The sequence below is a fragment of the Pogoniulus pusillus genome, chromosome 3 (assembly GCF_015220805.1).
Source record: "Pogoniulus pusillus isolate bPogPus1 chromosome 3, bPogPus1.pri, whole genome shotgun sequence".
NCBI lineage: Eukaryota > Metazoa > Chordata > Aves > Piciformes > Lybiidae > Pogoniulus > Pogoniulus pusillus.
The window spans coordinates 35,717,099-35,730,894 of NC_087266.1; the positions used below are offsets into that span (position 1 = coordinate 35,717,099).

General features: G+C 42.6%; 1 protein-coding gene across 1 annotated transcript in view; it reads left to right on the top strand.

The window, feature by feature from the left end:
* The window catches only part of KLHL1 (kelch like family member 1), a 311,682-nt gene that overhangs the window by 240,652 nt on the left and 57,234 nt on the right, over nucleotides 1–13,796 (top strand). The window lies entirely within an intron of this gene.

Here is a 13,796-nt window from a genome sequence, read left to right on the forward strand (position 1 = left end):
TGATCTAGTTGATTGGCCAGGGCTGGGTGCTAGGTTGGACTGGATGATCCTGGATGTCTCTTCCAACCTGGTTGATCCTATGAGTACCTTCTGTGATGGTTTGGGTGTTCCCCTCCGACTTTAGAAATCACCCAGACTGGACTCAGTTGGCTCTGGGAATATGAATGAAGCTTTTATTTACAGCTAGCATAATATACCAGCAGCTATTTACAGTATATACAGTTATAGACAGAAATATACAAGGTAAAAGGTAATAGAGAAACACAACTCCCCTCCCAGAAACCTGAGTCCCCAGGGAGGGGCTCTCAACTCCCCCTGCACCTTCCCTCTGCCCCTCTCAACCTTACCCCTGTCCCAAGGAAGAATGGAGGTTCAGCCAAGAGGTTAAGTGGAAGGGCCAGCAGCCCAAGTGAGAATGAGAGAAAAAATGGCAAGAGTGTTATTTAATGTTTTCATTTCTTGTTCCCATACTTCTCAGCGAGACTGTGAGTGCAGTAGACATCACCATTGTTTTCCTTTCACAGCCTGTGATCTAGTTTTTCTCACCAAAACATTCTACCCTGCTTCAAACTAGGACACCTTCTATGAATATTCTGTGAGTAGGCAAAGTTTCCTTATTTGCAGAGGTGTTGGGTAATGCTTAGCCTGTTCTCGAGTATGTGAGTTATAGAGGACATATATTCACATATTCTGGTAATTACTGTCTGAAGTTCTGATACCAGAATTCTGTTTTGAAACACAACATCGAGGCCCTGTAATTTGTTGACATTACAGATGCAAGATCACAGAGTATTTTCTGTGCAGGGCTCTGAGAATCCTTTTTTATCTGCTTTTCTTTGAGGTTGAAATGATCCCTCTCTCCCTTCTTTTTTCAATCACCAAAAAACTTACATCTTTCCTGGTCTGGTCAGGTCTCACTGGAAATACTTGGCAATACTTTAACAGATCTGTCTTAATTTCAAGTCTCTTAAGAAGCCTCCCCAGAATAGTCATGGCCTGGAGATATTTTGCATGCATTTCATTACAGATTCTATAATGGAGAGGCTTGGGAGATTCTTTAGGCAACTTTAGGACAACCATCAGTAGTGATTTAGGCATGTAGTTCTTGTGGGATACTTAGAGATATTTAATTACATATTTGGAGAAGTATTTATGTCTATCCTATATGCTTCCACCAAAAGCAAGATTCACCAATTCCAGCCAACATTCTTGACCCTCTGAGCTGTGTTTGTGTGACAAAATCTGCAATCCATGCAGCTTCTCAGATAGCTCAGGTGAATTGAGCAGCTGAAGGATCTGGGACTGTTTAGTTTGTAGAAGAGGAGGCTAAGGCTCAATGTTCTCTACAACTTCCTGAAAATACATTATGTAGAGGTTGGTGATGGTCTCTTCTCACAGGTAATTAGCAATAGAACAAGAGGGAACAGCCTCAAGCCACAACAGAGTAGGTTTAGACTGGACATTAGGAATTTTTTTTTTCACAAAGAGTAGTCAGACATTGGAAGAGGCTGCCCAAGGAGATTATAGAATTGTAGAATCGTAGAATGGTTTAGGTTGGAAGGGACCTCAAAGATCATCTACTTCCAACTCCCTGCTATAGGCAGAGACGCCTCCCACTAGAACAGGTTGCTCAAGACCTTATCCAGCTGTGTTGGTTTGAAGCTAATTGGAATATTTTTACTGAGAGAAATTAAATCCCAAACCACCACACCAACCTAGCCTTGAACTCCTCCAGGGAGGGAGAATCCACAGCCTCCCTGGGCAACCTGTGCCAGTGTTTCACCACCCTCACTGTAAAGAACTTCTTTTAAAAAAACCTCTAAAACAAGTTTAAATCTCCCCTCTGCAGTTTAAACCCATTACCCCTCGTCCTGTCATTACAAGACCTTGTAAATGGTCCCTCCACAGCCTTCCTGTAGGGCCCCTTCAGATACTGGAAGGCCACTATAAGGTCTCATTGAAGCCTTCTCTTCTCCAGGCTGAAGAACCCCAACTCTCAGAGCTTCTCCTCATAGCAGAGGTGCTCCAGCCCTCTGATCATCTTTGTGGCTCTCCTCCAGACTCACTGCAACAGTTTGATGTCCTTCCTTTTCTGGGGGCTCCAGAACTGCACACAGTACTCCAGATGGGTTCTGATGAGAGCAGAGTAAAGGGGGAGAATCACCTCCCTTGCCCTGTTTGCGATGCAGGTTGAATCACCAGCCCTGAAGGTGTTTAAAGGTCATTTAGATATGGTGCTTGGAGTTATAGTTTAGGTTGAACCTTGTACAGTAGGGTTATCAGTTGGACTTGATAATTCTGAGGGTCTTTTCCAACCCGAATATTTCTGTGGCTTTGTGAAATGTTATGTGATTCCATAACTTGATAAGGTAGTTGTAAAGGTGAAGCTTGGTTAATTTATTCACCAGGAGAACATGTAATACACTAATGACTAGTAAGATAATTAACTATATACATCACACTACAATGCTTTTCTCATCCAATTTGTCTAAATATTAACATTATTATTTGCTCTTTTTTACTCCTGTGAATTTCGATATATTGCAGAGCATTCAGCCTTGTAGACTAGTTTGCCATTATAGTCCTTTGATTTACCTGTGCATTCATGAATAGGAAAAAGTCCAGATTGTGACACCATCTGGTAGTGTTTCAGTACTTCTTTTACATCACTGGCATTTTTTCAATGTAGTTAACTTCTGAAATTGCTGATTCACTTACAGTTTGGAAAAAAGAGAAGCACCTGAAATTACCTATTCTGAAGCATGTGTGGCTTCAAATATAAGGGAAGAGATAAAGCTATCACAGAAGACAAATTTAATCATCCCAGAAACTCCCCAACTTTCCAATCTGTTGCCGCAGTATTCTCACTGTTTGATAGAACCTATGCAGTCAAACAGATGGGCCAAGAGACTGCTGCCTTCATAAGAATGTGTGAGGGGTTATTCTCCTTAGAATACCTCTGTGTCCCTGCTTATTACTTCCCTGCTGTGTACTCTGTTCTCTGATAGTGCAAATATTTTATCACTGATTGAAGAACACAGGGTGAAAAAGTAAAATCTTGATATATGTTCTAGAGAATCATAGAATAACAGAACCAACCAGGTTGGAAGAGACCTCAAAGATCATCCAGTCCAACCTAGCACCCAGCCCTATCCAACCAACTAGACTGTGGCACTAAGTGTCTCAGGCAAGCTTTTCTTCAACACCTCCAGAGATGGCAACTCCACCCCCCTCAGCAGCCCATTCCAGTGCCAGTCACTCTCTCTGTCAACATCCATCCAGCTCCCACCTGGCTACAGCCTCCCTTCAGGCAGCTGTAGACAGCAATGAGGTCACTCCTGGGCCTTCTCTTCTCCAGGCTAAACAACCCCAGCTCCCTCAGCCTCTCCTCACAGGGCTGTGTTCCAGGCCCCTCACCAGCTTTGTTGCCCTTCTCTGGATATGTTCCAGCACCTCAACATCTCTCTTGAATTGAGGAGCCCAGAACTGGACATAGAACTCAAGTTGTGGCCTGACCAGTGCTGAGTACAGGGGAAGAATAACCTCCCTTTGTCCTACTGGCCACATTATTCCTGATCCAGGCCAGGATGCCAGAATGTATCAGAAGATACATGCATTGCAGCTGGACAATTTAGAGAATGTCTGTTCTGTTAGAAACATTAGCTTTTTCCATATGCTAATTAATTTATGTTCCCTGATTACTCAAGTTTCCTTAAAGGTTGTTATTACTGGAGTTGGCTTTGGAATAAGGCAAATAGTTTCTTCCCATGTAAATCCTGGATGTTGTTCTGGAGACAGTTCACTGCTGGAATGAGCCTCAACAGCCAGTGAGGATAAGACTTTAAAAGTGTTGGTACCTGTGGTGGTTTCGGTGTTACTCACCCCCCCAACACTTCAGAAAGTCACCCAGACTAGACTCAGCTGCTCTGGAAATTGAATGGAGCTTTATATTTACAGCTTAGCACAATATACAAGCAGATATTTACAGTATATACAGAAATAGACAAGTTAAAAAGTAATACAGAAACACAACAGCCCTCCCAGAAACCAGAGTCCCCAGGAGCGGCCTCCAGCCACTCTTCCACCTCCTTTCCACCCCTCTACCTTTCCCCAGACTTTGCCTTGTGTTCAAGGTGAGTTTGGAGAATTAGCCAGAGGTATTAGGAAGCAGAGGAATTAGTCACACTGACAGCAAGTTAGAGAGAGAAGGGAGGCTGCCAAATCCAGAGAGCTACTGTGCATTATCTATGTGTTCTTGTTCTTATACATCTCAGCAAGCCTGTGAGTGCAGTAGACATCACCATTGTTTCCTTTTCACAGCCTATCATTTAATTCTTCTCACCAAAATATCCCAGCTAGCTTCAAACTAGCACAGCACCTCTATCCTGCACCTTTGGCTATTTCATAAATCTTTGTACCAAATCTTCATAACCAAAAAGCTGTAGTTTCAGGTGTAAGAATGTCCAAGTAAGCTTCAGTACAGCTTTTATCTACTTTTTTTTAACAATATAAGCTGAAAAAAACAAATAATACAATGCATTTATCTCTGTGGACTACAGAAGGCCCAAAGGATACTGGGCATTACCTGGCTCCTATCCATGCATGATAAGGATATCATCCTTTGTGATAAGTTTACCTTAGAGGGAGGTAATTGCAGCAAAACAGAATCACCCAGGAACAGAGCCAGCAACTCAGAAGTGTGAGTGAACATCTGTACAGCTATAATGATAAATTGTAAAAGGCCAATGGTAATGGGAAATTGGTGTTGTTACAGTGCCAAATAGCTCAGTTTGCATCTTGTAAACTAAATCATGATCAAAGTATCTTAATATACTTGTGATAAATAATTAACTGATAATCTGATGAACTATGTGTTTTGGATCAATATCGGTCACACGATAGATAAAATATGATTGAAGACACTTAACAAATATGAAACAACTTCTTCAAAATGATGAACATCCTTCTTGAGCAAATCTCCAAACCTTCTTGTTGCAAGCACAGGTACACACATGCACACAATCACAGATACAGGCATCCTCTATCTCACTGCAGATCTTAGCTTGGAGAAGAAGAGGCTCAGGGGTGACCTCATTGACGTCTACAACTACCTGAAGGGAGGCTGTAGCCAGGTAGGGGTTGGTCTCTTCTGCCAGGCAACCAGCAACAGAACAATGGAAGACAGTCTCAAGTTGTGCCAAGGCAGGTATAGGCTGGATGTTAGGAGGAAGTTCTTCCCTGAGAGAGTGATTGGCATTGGAATGGGCTGCCCAGGGAGGTAGTGGAGTCGCCGTTCCCGGAAGTGTTGAAAAAAAGACTGTCAAGGCACTTAGTGCCATGGTCTAGTTGATTGGCCAGGGCTGGGTGCTAGGTTGGACTGGATGATCTTGGAGGTCTCTTCCAACCTGCTTGATTCTATGATTCTCTAGAACATATATAAAGTTTTTACTTTTTTCCCTTATGTTCTTCAATCAGTGATTCTATGCATAAGTTCTAGTGGGAACACAATGGCTTTTAAAAGAGGTATGTGTTTTGTTGATAAGCAAAGGAATACTGCATGACATGCAGTAATAAAAGCACTTCCATAGCCTTTAGACAAGATAAAATCAAAATAATACACAAATACTTTATGTTATAAGACATGACATTATATTATAAAACAAAGTACCCAAAAGTTAAGGCAATTACCCAAAATTACTGTCAAAAAGCTGTCATTTCAGATATTCTTATAATCATTGGCAGAAAAAAAGGTCGTAACAGTTTTGAGAATTAACTGAATATTCCCAAAGGTTTTCCAGTATTTACTCATGTTACTTTTTGGAAAGTCCTTACAATATTTTCATTACTTTCTCTCAAATGAAAAAAATATGTTAAAAATAGATCATAATTGTTACATTCACTACAACTACTGCATACAACAATTACTGTTACAGATTTTTTAAGTGCTTAAAGGGGAGTTTCCTGCAGTAACTAAAGGGAAGATGACTTAATCGCTACACTGTTTTCTGTATAACTCTACAAAGAAATTCTTCTTGATGTGGTGTTTCTTCTTGATGGAGGTGTTTAAGGCCAGGCTGGATGAGGCTGTGTCCAGCCCGATCTAGGGTAGAGTGTCCCTGCCCATGGCAGGTGGGTTGGAACTAGATGATCCTTGTGGTCCTTTCCAACCCTGACTGATTCTATGATTCTATGTCTGCATCAGCAACCTGTTAAGGTAGCATTTGTTCCACTTAAGTAACCATCTTTTTAGTTCAAAATATAATGTTGCAAATTACTAGTTTAAGGCTATAATTTTGCACCTACTCACAGCAGCATCTTTTAATCTTGAGCAAAATAATCGGAGTATACATCAGCAACAGCTTTAATAATAGCAAAATCAGCAGAAAATCTTACAGGCAGAAAAAAAAAAAAGATGAATGTAGAACTCCTAGCCTTCTTCATGGCTTTAAATAATGCATCTTTCTAGCTATGATGAAAGAAAAGATGTTGATTTATAATGGAAATTTCTACATTGACTACTAAGCTGGGGTCTGGGGCGAAGAGGAGGTGTTTGCATTTGTATCTGCCTCAGAAGCAATTTTCACTTTGTTTATACCAAATTTCTGCATTTATACTTAACCCAAATGAATACATTGTTCTTACACTCTCAGACATCTTTCATTAAGTTTATCTGACTTCATGTAGTCTATTGTTCGAAAATCTTAAGAGCAGCCATTGAAGACAGGCTTTAGGCATTTGACTTAAAACTTTAAGTGACAGACAATATTATAATATATTTATTAATTTTCATGCTATGATAATGAAGTTCTTCCTAGAGAGAGCGATTGGCATTGGAATGGGCTGCCCAGGGAGGTGGTGGAGTCACCATCCCTGGAGTTATCTTCCAACCTGGTTGATTCTATGATTCTGTGACTCTATATGCTTAGTCTTCAGTCATGCAAAAAAATAAGAGAGTAATAATCAGCTTCACACAAAATAAAAGGTGCATAAATGTGCTCCCAAGGGATTTGGTTTAGCACCAGATTTAACAGAGTTAGAGAGTGGATGGACTCAATGACCTTAAAGGTTTTTTCCAGCTGAAATGGTTCCATAATACTCTGATTCTAAAAATTCTTGATTTGCAAAGCAGTCCTGTGAAGAGAGTCCTGGGGATCCTGGAGGATAAGAAGTTAACCACGGCACAGCAATGTGCCCTTGTGGCCAGGAAGGCCAGTGGGATCCTGGGGTGCATTAGGAAGAGTGTGTCCAGCAAAGCAAGGTCCAGCAGACCCCTTCTACTCTGCCGTGGTGATACATCATCTTGAATACTCTGTTTTCAGTTTTGGGCTCCCCAGTTTAAGAGGGACAGGGATCTGCTGGAGAGGGTCCAGTGAGTGGCTATGAGGATGATGAGGGAACTGGAGGGCACAGCTTATGAGGAGACGCTGAGAGACCTGGGGCTTTTTAGTCTGGAAAATAGAAGACTGGGAGGGGATTTGATAAATGTTTGTAAGTATCTGAAGGCTGGCCAGGAGAGGGGGACAGGCTCTGCTCAATTGCTGCCTGTGATAGCACAAGGAGCACGGGGTGTAAATTGCAGCAAAAGTGGTTCCGCCTCAACACAAGGGGAAATTTCTTTACTGTAAGGGTCACAGAGCACTGGAACAGGCTCCCCAGGGAGGTTGTGGGGTCTCCTTTTCTGGAGACTTTCAAGGTCTGTCTGGATGTGTTCCTGTGTGATCTGTGCTAGATTGTGTGGTCCTGCTCTGGCAGGGGGTTGTACTCGATGATCTCCTTGTGTCCCTTCCAACCCCTAACATCCTGTGATCCTGTGATCAGAAAGGAAGTATCACAGTATCACAGTATCATCAAGGTTGGAAGAGACCTCACAGATCATCAAGTCCAACCATTTACCACAGAGCTCAAGCTACACCTTTTCTCTTGTACTCATTGTGGAGGAGAATCTGCAGCCCTGGGGTCTGTATATGCTTCCATGCCTACCATGGATCCTCATGCCAGTGATGCATGATAGGGGTTACCTTAGGTGGGCTGTGGACACACAGCTGCCTGGTTTCCTCCTGCTGCTTCCAGCAAAGGGTAAGAGGCGAGTAGGAGAAGTGCAGCTGTAGAGGCTATCCCCTTCCTTTCTCTCCATCTCCCTCCTTCCAGCACCACCTCCCCTTTCCCACCCACTATGGGCCTTTCCTGCCCCACACAGCAGAGCCTTTTATCCCCCAAACCCAGAGCAGCTGGGTGCCGTTGGAGTCTCCTCCCACCCCAGGTGTCACCAATTAGCCCTCCCTGCCCACTCCCCTTTATAATCGGCCCCAGGAGAGGCAGAAGCCCCAAGCTTGCCCAAGTGGGCAGAGGAATCCTCCTCCTGGCATCACTGGTGAGTGCCCATGGTGCACCCTGGGTGAATGGGAGTGGGATCTAAAGGCTGGGGGGCCTGGTGGCCCCCCAGTCAGGCAGGGCTAGGCTTGCTGCTTACTCTGATGTCACTGACCTCACTCACAGGTGCTGGTTGGGCTTTCTTCCTTAGGCTGAGCTCCTCTCTGTTTAGCTACTTCTTTCTGCTCACTTCTGATGAGCTGAAGGACTTGGCTGAACAGGAAGCTCCTGGGGAAGAAGCTTTGTGTTGTCATGAAGTGTTTGGAGAAGCAAGTTTTGGCTGGAGTGAAATGAGGTCTCCCAGCCCCTTCGTCAGCTCTGTTGCCCTTCTCTGAACTTGCCCCAGTATCCTAGCTGCCTCCTTCCCTTGGGATGTTCAGCTGGAGTACAGCTGCTGTCACCTCAGGTTTGACTGTTTCAGGTTTATTGATGCCCAGGGTGAGCAGCACATGTGAGCCTGGGCTGAAACCAGTCAGCAAATGCTGGAAATAGCTGAGCTGCTTGTTCCTCTGCAGAGCTGCGCTGCTGGGAGCCACCATCAGCAGGTTGGGTTGGAAAAGCTCTCGAAGATCTTCAAGCCCAACCTTCAACTCAACACCACTGGTAGCCACTAAACCTTATCCCAAAATACTACAATTCTTGAACACCTCCAGGGTTGGTGACTCCACCACATCCCTGGGCAGCCTGTTTCAATGCCTGACCACTCTTGCAGGGAAAAAGTTGTTCCTTATGTCAAACCCACACCTCCCCTGCCATAATTTCAGGCCATTTTTTCCTCATTCTATCACCTGGTACTAGAAGAGATCAACCCCTGCCTCGGTCCAATCTTCTTTCAGGGAGTTGTAGAGAGCAGTGAGGTCTCCCCTCTGCCTCATATTCTCCAGTTCTGAAGATGCCCAGTTCTTCCCCAGCAAAGAGGGGAAGTTTTGCAACAGAATCACAGAACTAACCAGGTTGGAAAATGCCTTCAAGATCAAGTCCAACCAAACACCTTCTAATTCACAGTGTATCATGCTTAGCTTTAGCAAAACAGTGTAATAGACAACTGAAACCATTTCACAAACTTGCAAATGATAACTAAAATTTAAAAATGGACATCTGTGTTGTGCAATGGTGAATTGATTTGTGGATGAAGGCTAAGTTGTGAAGTCTGCTTTATTGTTTCATCAAAATCATTGGACAGGAGAATCAGATACACCCCTGCTGTGCACACAGAGGAGCTGTCAGCAGCACTTGGATCTTCATCCAAAAGTACCCTGGTTGTCTACAGTAATTTCATTTCTAAAATGTTCTTTCTCTGTAGATCTCTTATTACTTCATAAACCTTAATTAATCAGGGCTTGTAAAGCCCATGAAAGTGTGAACAATACACAGAGCTAATCTCATCCAATACCCAGTTGGATAATGATAAGAACTTAAGTTTAAAAAAAATACTCAAAACATCAAGAAAAATCTTTAATGGCTTAGCAGAAGGTGTTTGTGCTCCCAGAGTCATGGTATGGGGGTTTAAATTTACCACACACTCCTATTAGTCATGTACATAGCTGTTTCTTAATATCTCTTGATTTGTTTCTTCATCTCTCAATGTCTTTTTATTCATACACTCTGACTTCAGTACTATTCACTGAAATAGCTCAGGTTTTTTTAGAGATCGTTCCTCAGAAAAAATAGGAGTTTCTGCATATTTGTGTGTAAGAGGAACTGCCTGAGTGAATAATATAATTATCCTAAGATTATAAATGGTGTATGGATTTGTTTGGTTTTTTTTTTTAACATTTGCAGGTTTGTATGCAATATCTTAAACACAGCCTAATATGCTTCATGGTTTACTTTTTTTTTTTTTTTTTACCTTTAGATGGCTAAAAAAAAATCTCTAGATGTACAAGTTAAGAACAATAGAAGCAATAGAACAAGGGGACACAGTATCAAGTTGTGCCAGGGGAGGTCTAGGCTGGATGTTAGGAAGAAGTTCTTAACTGAGGGAGTAATTTGCCATTGGATTGTCCAGGGAGGTGGTGGAGTCACCGTCCCTGCAAGTGTTCAAGCAAAGCCTGGCCAAGGCACTTAGTGCCATGGTCTAGTTGACTGGATAGGGCTGGGTGCTAGGTTGGACTGGGTGATCTTGGGGGTCTCTTCCAACCTGGTTGATTCTATGATTCTATGAATTTGAGGCTATGTGATTTTTACTTCTACTGTGCTCTTTCAATATGCTGTTTTGTTTTGTTTTATCAGGAAATATGTCTCTCTCTGCATAATCAGCACATACGCTGCAGCCAAAAATGAATGATTTCTACTTTATGTAATTTAGTTATTTCATCACATTAAACCTGTATGTCCCATTTCCTTAAGCAAATATATCAGAGTATGTTCCCAACTGTTTCTTTCCATCCTTCTGTTCTTGAGTATTTGGATTTTTTTTGTTTTCTGTTACATTTAATCACAATGACTTTGATTTAATTTTGTTAAGTAGTAAAAAAGTAGTTATCCACAGATTCCTAAAGTTGTCAAGACATACTGTCACAGTCTGTATCACAGTATCGCCAAGGTTGGAAGAGACCTCATAGATCATCAAGTCCAACCCTTTGCCACAGAGCTCAAGGCTAGACCATGGCACCAAGTGCCACGTCCAATCTTGTTATAAACTAAGGTAGACATTATAGCCAACATTGTATATGTTTTTGAGTTTCCACTTTGGTGTTGGCTCTGCTGACTACTAGTCATGGCATCTACTAATCATAGAATCATAGGATGTTAGGGGTTGGAAGAGACCCAAGGAGATCATGGAGTCCAACCCCCCTGACAGAGCAGGACAATACTATCTAACACAGATCACAGAGGAACACATCCAGACAGGCCTTGAAAGTCTCCAGAGAAGGAGACTCCTGAGCCTGTTCCAGTGCTCTGTGACCCTTACAGTGAAGAAGTTCCCTGTTGTGTTGAGGTGGAACCTCTTTTTCTGCAACTTACACGTGTTGGTCCTTGTCCTATCCCAGGGGGCAAGTGAGCAGAGCCTGTCCCCCCTCTCCTGGCCAGCCCTCAGATACAAATAATGGCAGAGAGAAGATTTTCTGATCTCAGCTGAAAATGAGAAAAAGAAAGCAATTTATTTAAAGATGAACAAGAGACTAAAATTATATCAACCTTCTACTGACAGAGAGATGGAACATCAATAAAGATCTGAAGTGCATACAAAGGTTAAGTTTAATGTGAATCATAATTTACTCCTAATTGCTGAATGATTTCTGTCTGTAAAGATAGACATCTATCATAACTACATTGACCTACATAATGCCATAATACTTATAGTACCACAGACCACCTAGAGTCAGTGAATGTCTCTTACTGAGAGTATATATATGGAAAAATGTCCCTCAGAGTGAAATGATGCAATACTTTACATAATCCACATTGCTCTGAAGCTCTTGCATTGTGTTTGCTCACGTAAGTACACTTGCAATCTGTGATTACTGTCCCTCTACTCTTTAAGTGAAAAACCAGGCTTTTAGAAACACCTAATAGTTTATTATTGTCCAAAATTTTGTAGGAAAATAAACTTAGAGCCTCATCTGTGACAACAATGGCTATGACTTGGCATTTTATTATGTTTAAGGATATATTTATAACCAATATAGTTTTCTAGAGCTTTATGCTATGAGCTTTTGCTGCATTTTGACGGTCACAGAATCATAGAATCAACCAGGTTGGGAGAGACCTCCAAGATCACTTAGTCCAACCTAGCACCCAGCCCTTTCCAGTCAACTAGACCATGGCACTGAGTGCCCAAACCAGGCTTTTTTTGAACACTTGCAGTGACAGTGACTCCTCCACCTCCCTGGACAGCCCAATCCAATGCCAAATCATTCTCTCTTTGTCAAGAACTTCCTCCTAACATCCAGTCTAGACCTCCCCCAGCACAACTTAAGACTGTGTCTCCTTGTTCTGTTGCTAGTTGCCTGGCTACAACCTTCCTTCAGGTAGTTGTAGACTACCTGAGTGAGGTCATCCCTGAGCCTCCTCTTCTTCAGGCTAAACACCCCCAGCTCCTTCAGACTCTCCTCATAGGGCTGTGTTCCAGGCCCCTCACCAGCTTTGTTGCCCTTCTCTGGACACGTTCCAGTATCTCAACATCTCTCTTGAACTGAGTAGCTCAGAACTGGACACAGCACTCAAGGTGTGGCCTGACCAGTGCTGAGTACAGGGGCAGAATAACCTCCCTTGTCCTGCTGGCCACACTCCTGATCCAGGCCAGGATGTCGCTGGCTCTCTTGTCCACCTGGGCACACTGCTGGTTCATGTTCAGCTACTATCTACCAGTACCCCCAGGTCCCTTTCCACCTGGCTGCTCTCCAGCCACTCTGTCCCCAGCCTGTAGTGCTGCTTGGGGTTGTTGGACTGATTAGTCACTTCCATCTATTCATCTTGTTCCTGTATCTTTAGTCACTCCAGTGTCTCAGAGAATTGACAACAACACTCATCATTAATTTTGGTAAAAAAAAAAAAAAAAAACAACTCACAATAAGGAATTGTTCTTGCAACATCTCTTTGCACAGAATCAACCAGGTTGAAAGAGACCTCCAAGATAATCTAGCCCAACCTATCACTCAGCCCTGTCCAATCAACTAGACCATGACACTAAATGCCTCAGCCAGGCTTTTTTTGAACACTTGCAGGGATGGTTACTCCGCCACCTCCCTGGGCAGCCCTTTCCAATGCCAATCACTCCCTCTGTGAAGAGCTTCCTCCTAATATCCAGGCTAGACCTCCCCCAGCATAACATTTTAGGAATGCTTATACTCTCTGTATAATAGAGACTTTATTTCTAAGATAGAGACTTAAAGATAGATAAATATTCTACTTTCCTGGTTTATTTATAGATGAAAAAATTGTGTGTTTAAAAATATAAGCACTTATCTTCATTAAAAAAGTTATGTATTTTATATAAACACATGTTTGTGTGCGTATATACATCCATACATATAATAGTGACTTGAACTCACACTGGCATTCAGGTTCAGGTCTTGTCTGCACATGATAAGAAAATGTAATGATGCTTCCCAGTGCTGGGTTGAAATGTTGCACCTCTGTTTTGGTGTTGCATTTCACCTCATTGCCATTTTATTACTGACAGGCTCTGCTCTGACAAATGTCTTCTGTCTTGCTACACTGGAGAGCACACTGCAACTCAGAAAGCAGCTTGCATTTCTTTGAAATGGTTTACTGACAGTATGCTGTGTCTGCAGGGGCTTCTTGAGAACAGGAAGGCTGTCTTTACAGCAGCTGGTGTGTGGAGCAGCTGGCTCCAGCGGAGCTGGTATTAGATACGTAGCTGGAGAATCTCATGGATTTATTCCAGTCTGTAATCTAGATTCATAAAAGAAGGCTTTCTAGAAAAGGTTGCAGATACAGAGATATCCTGCTGGCTATCC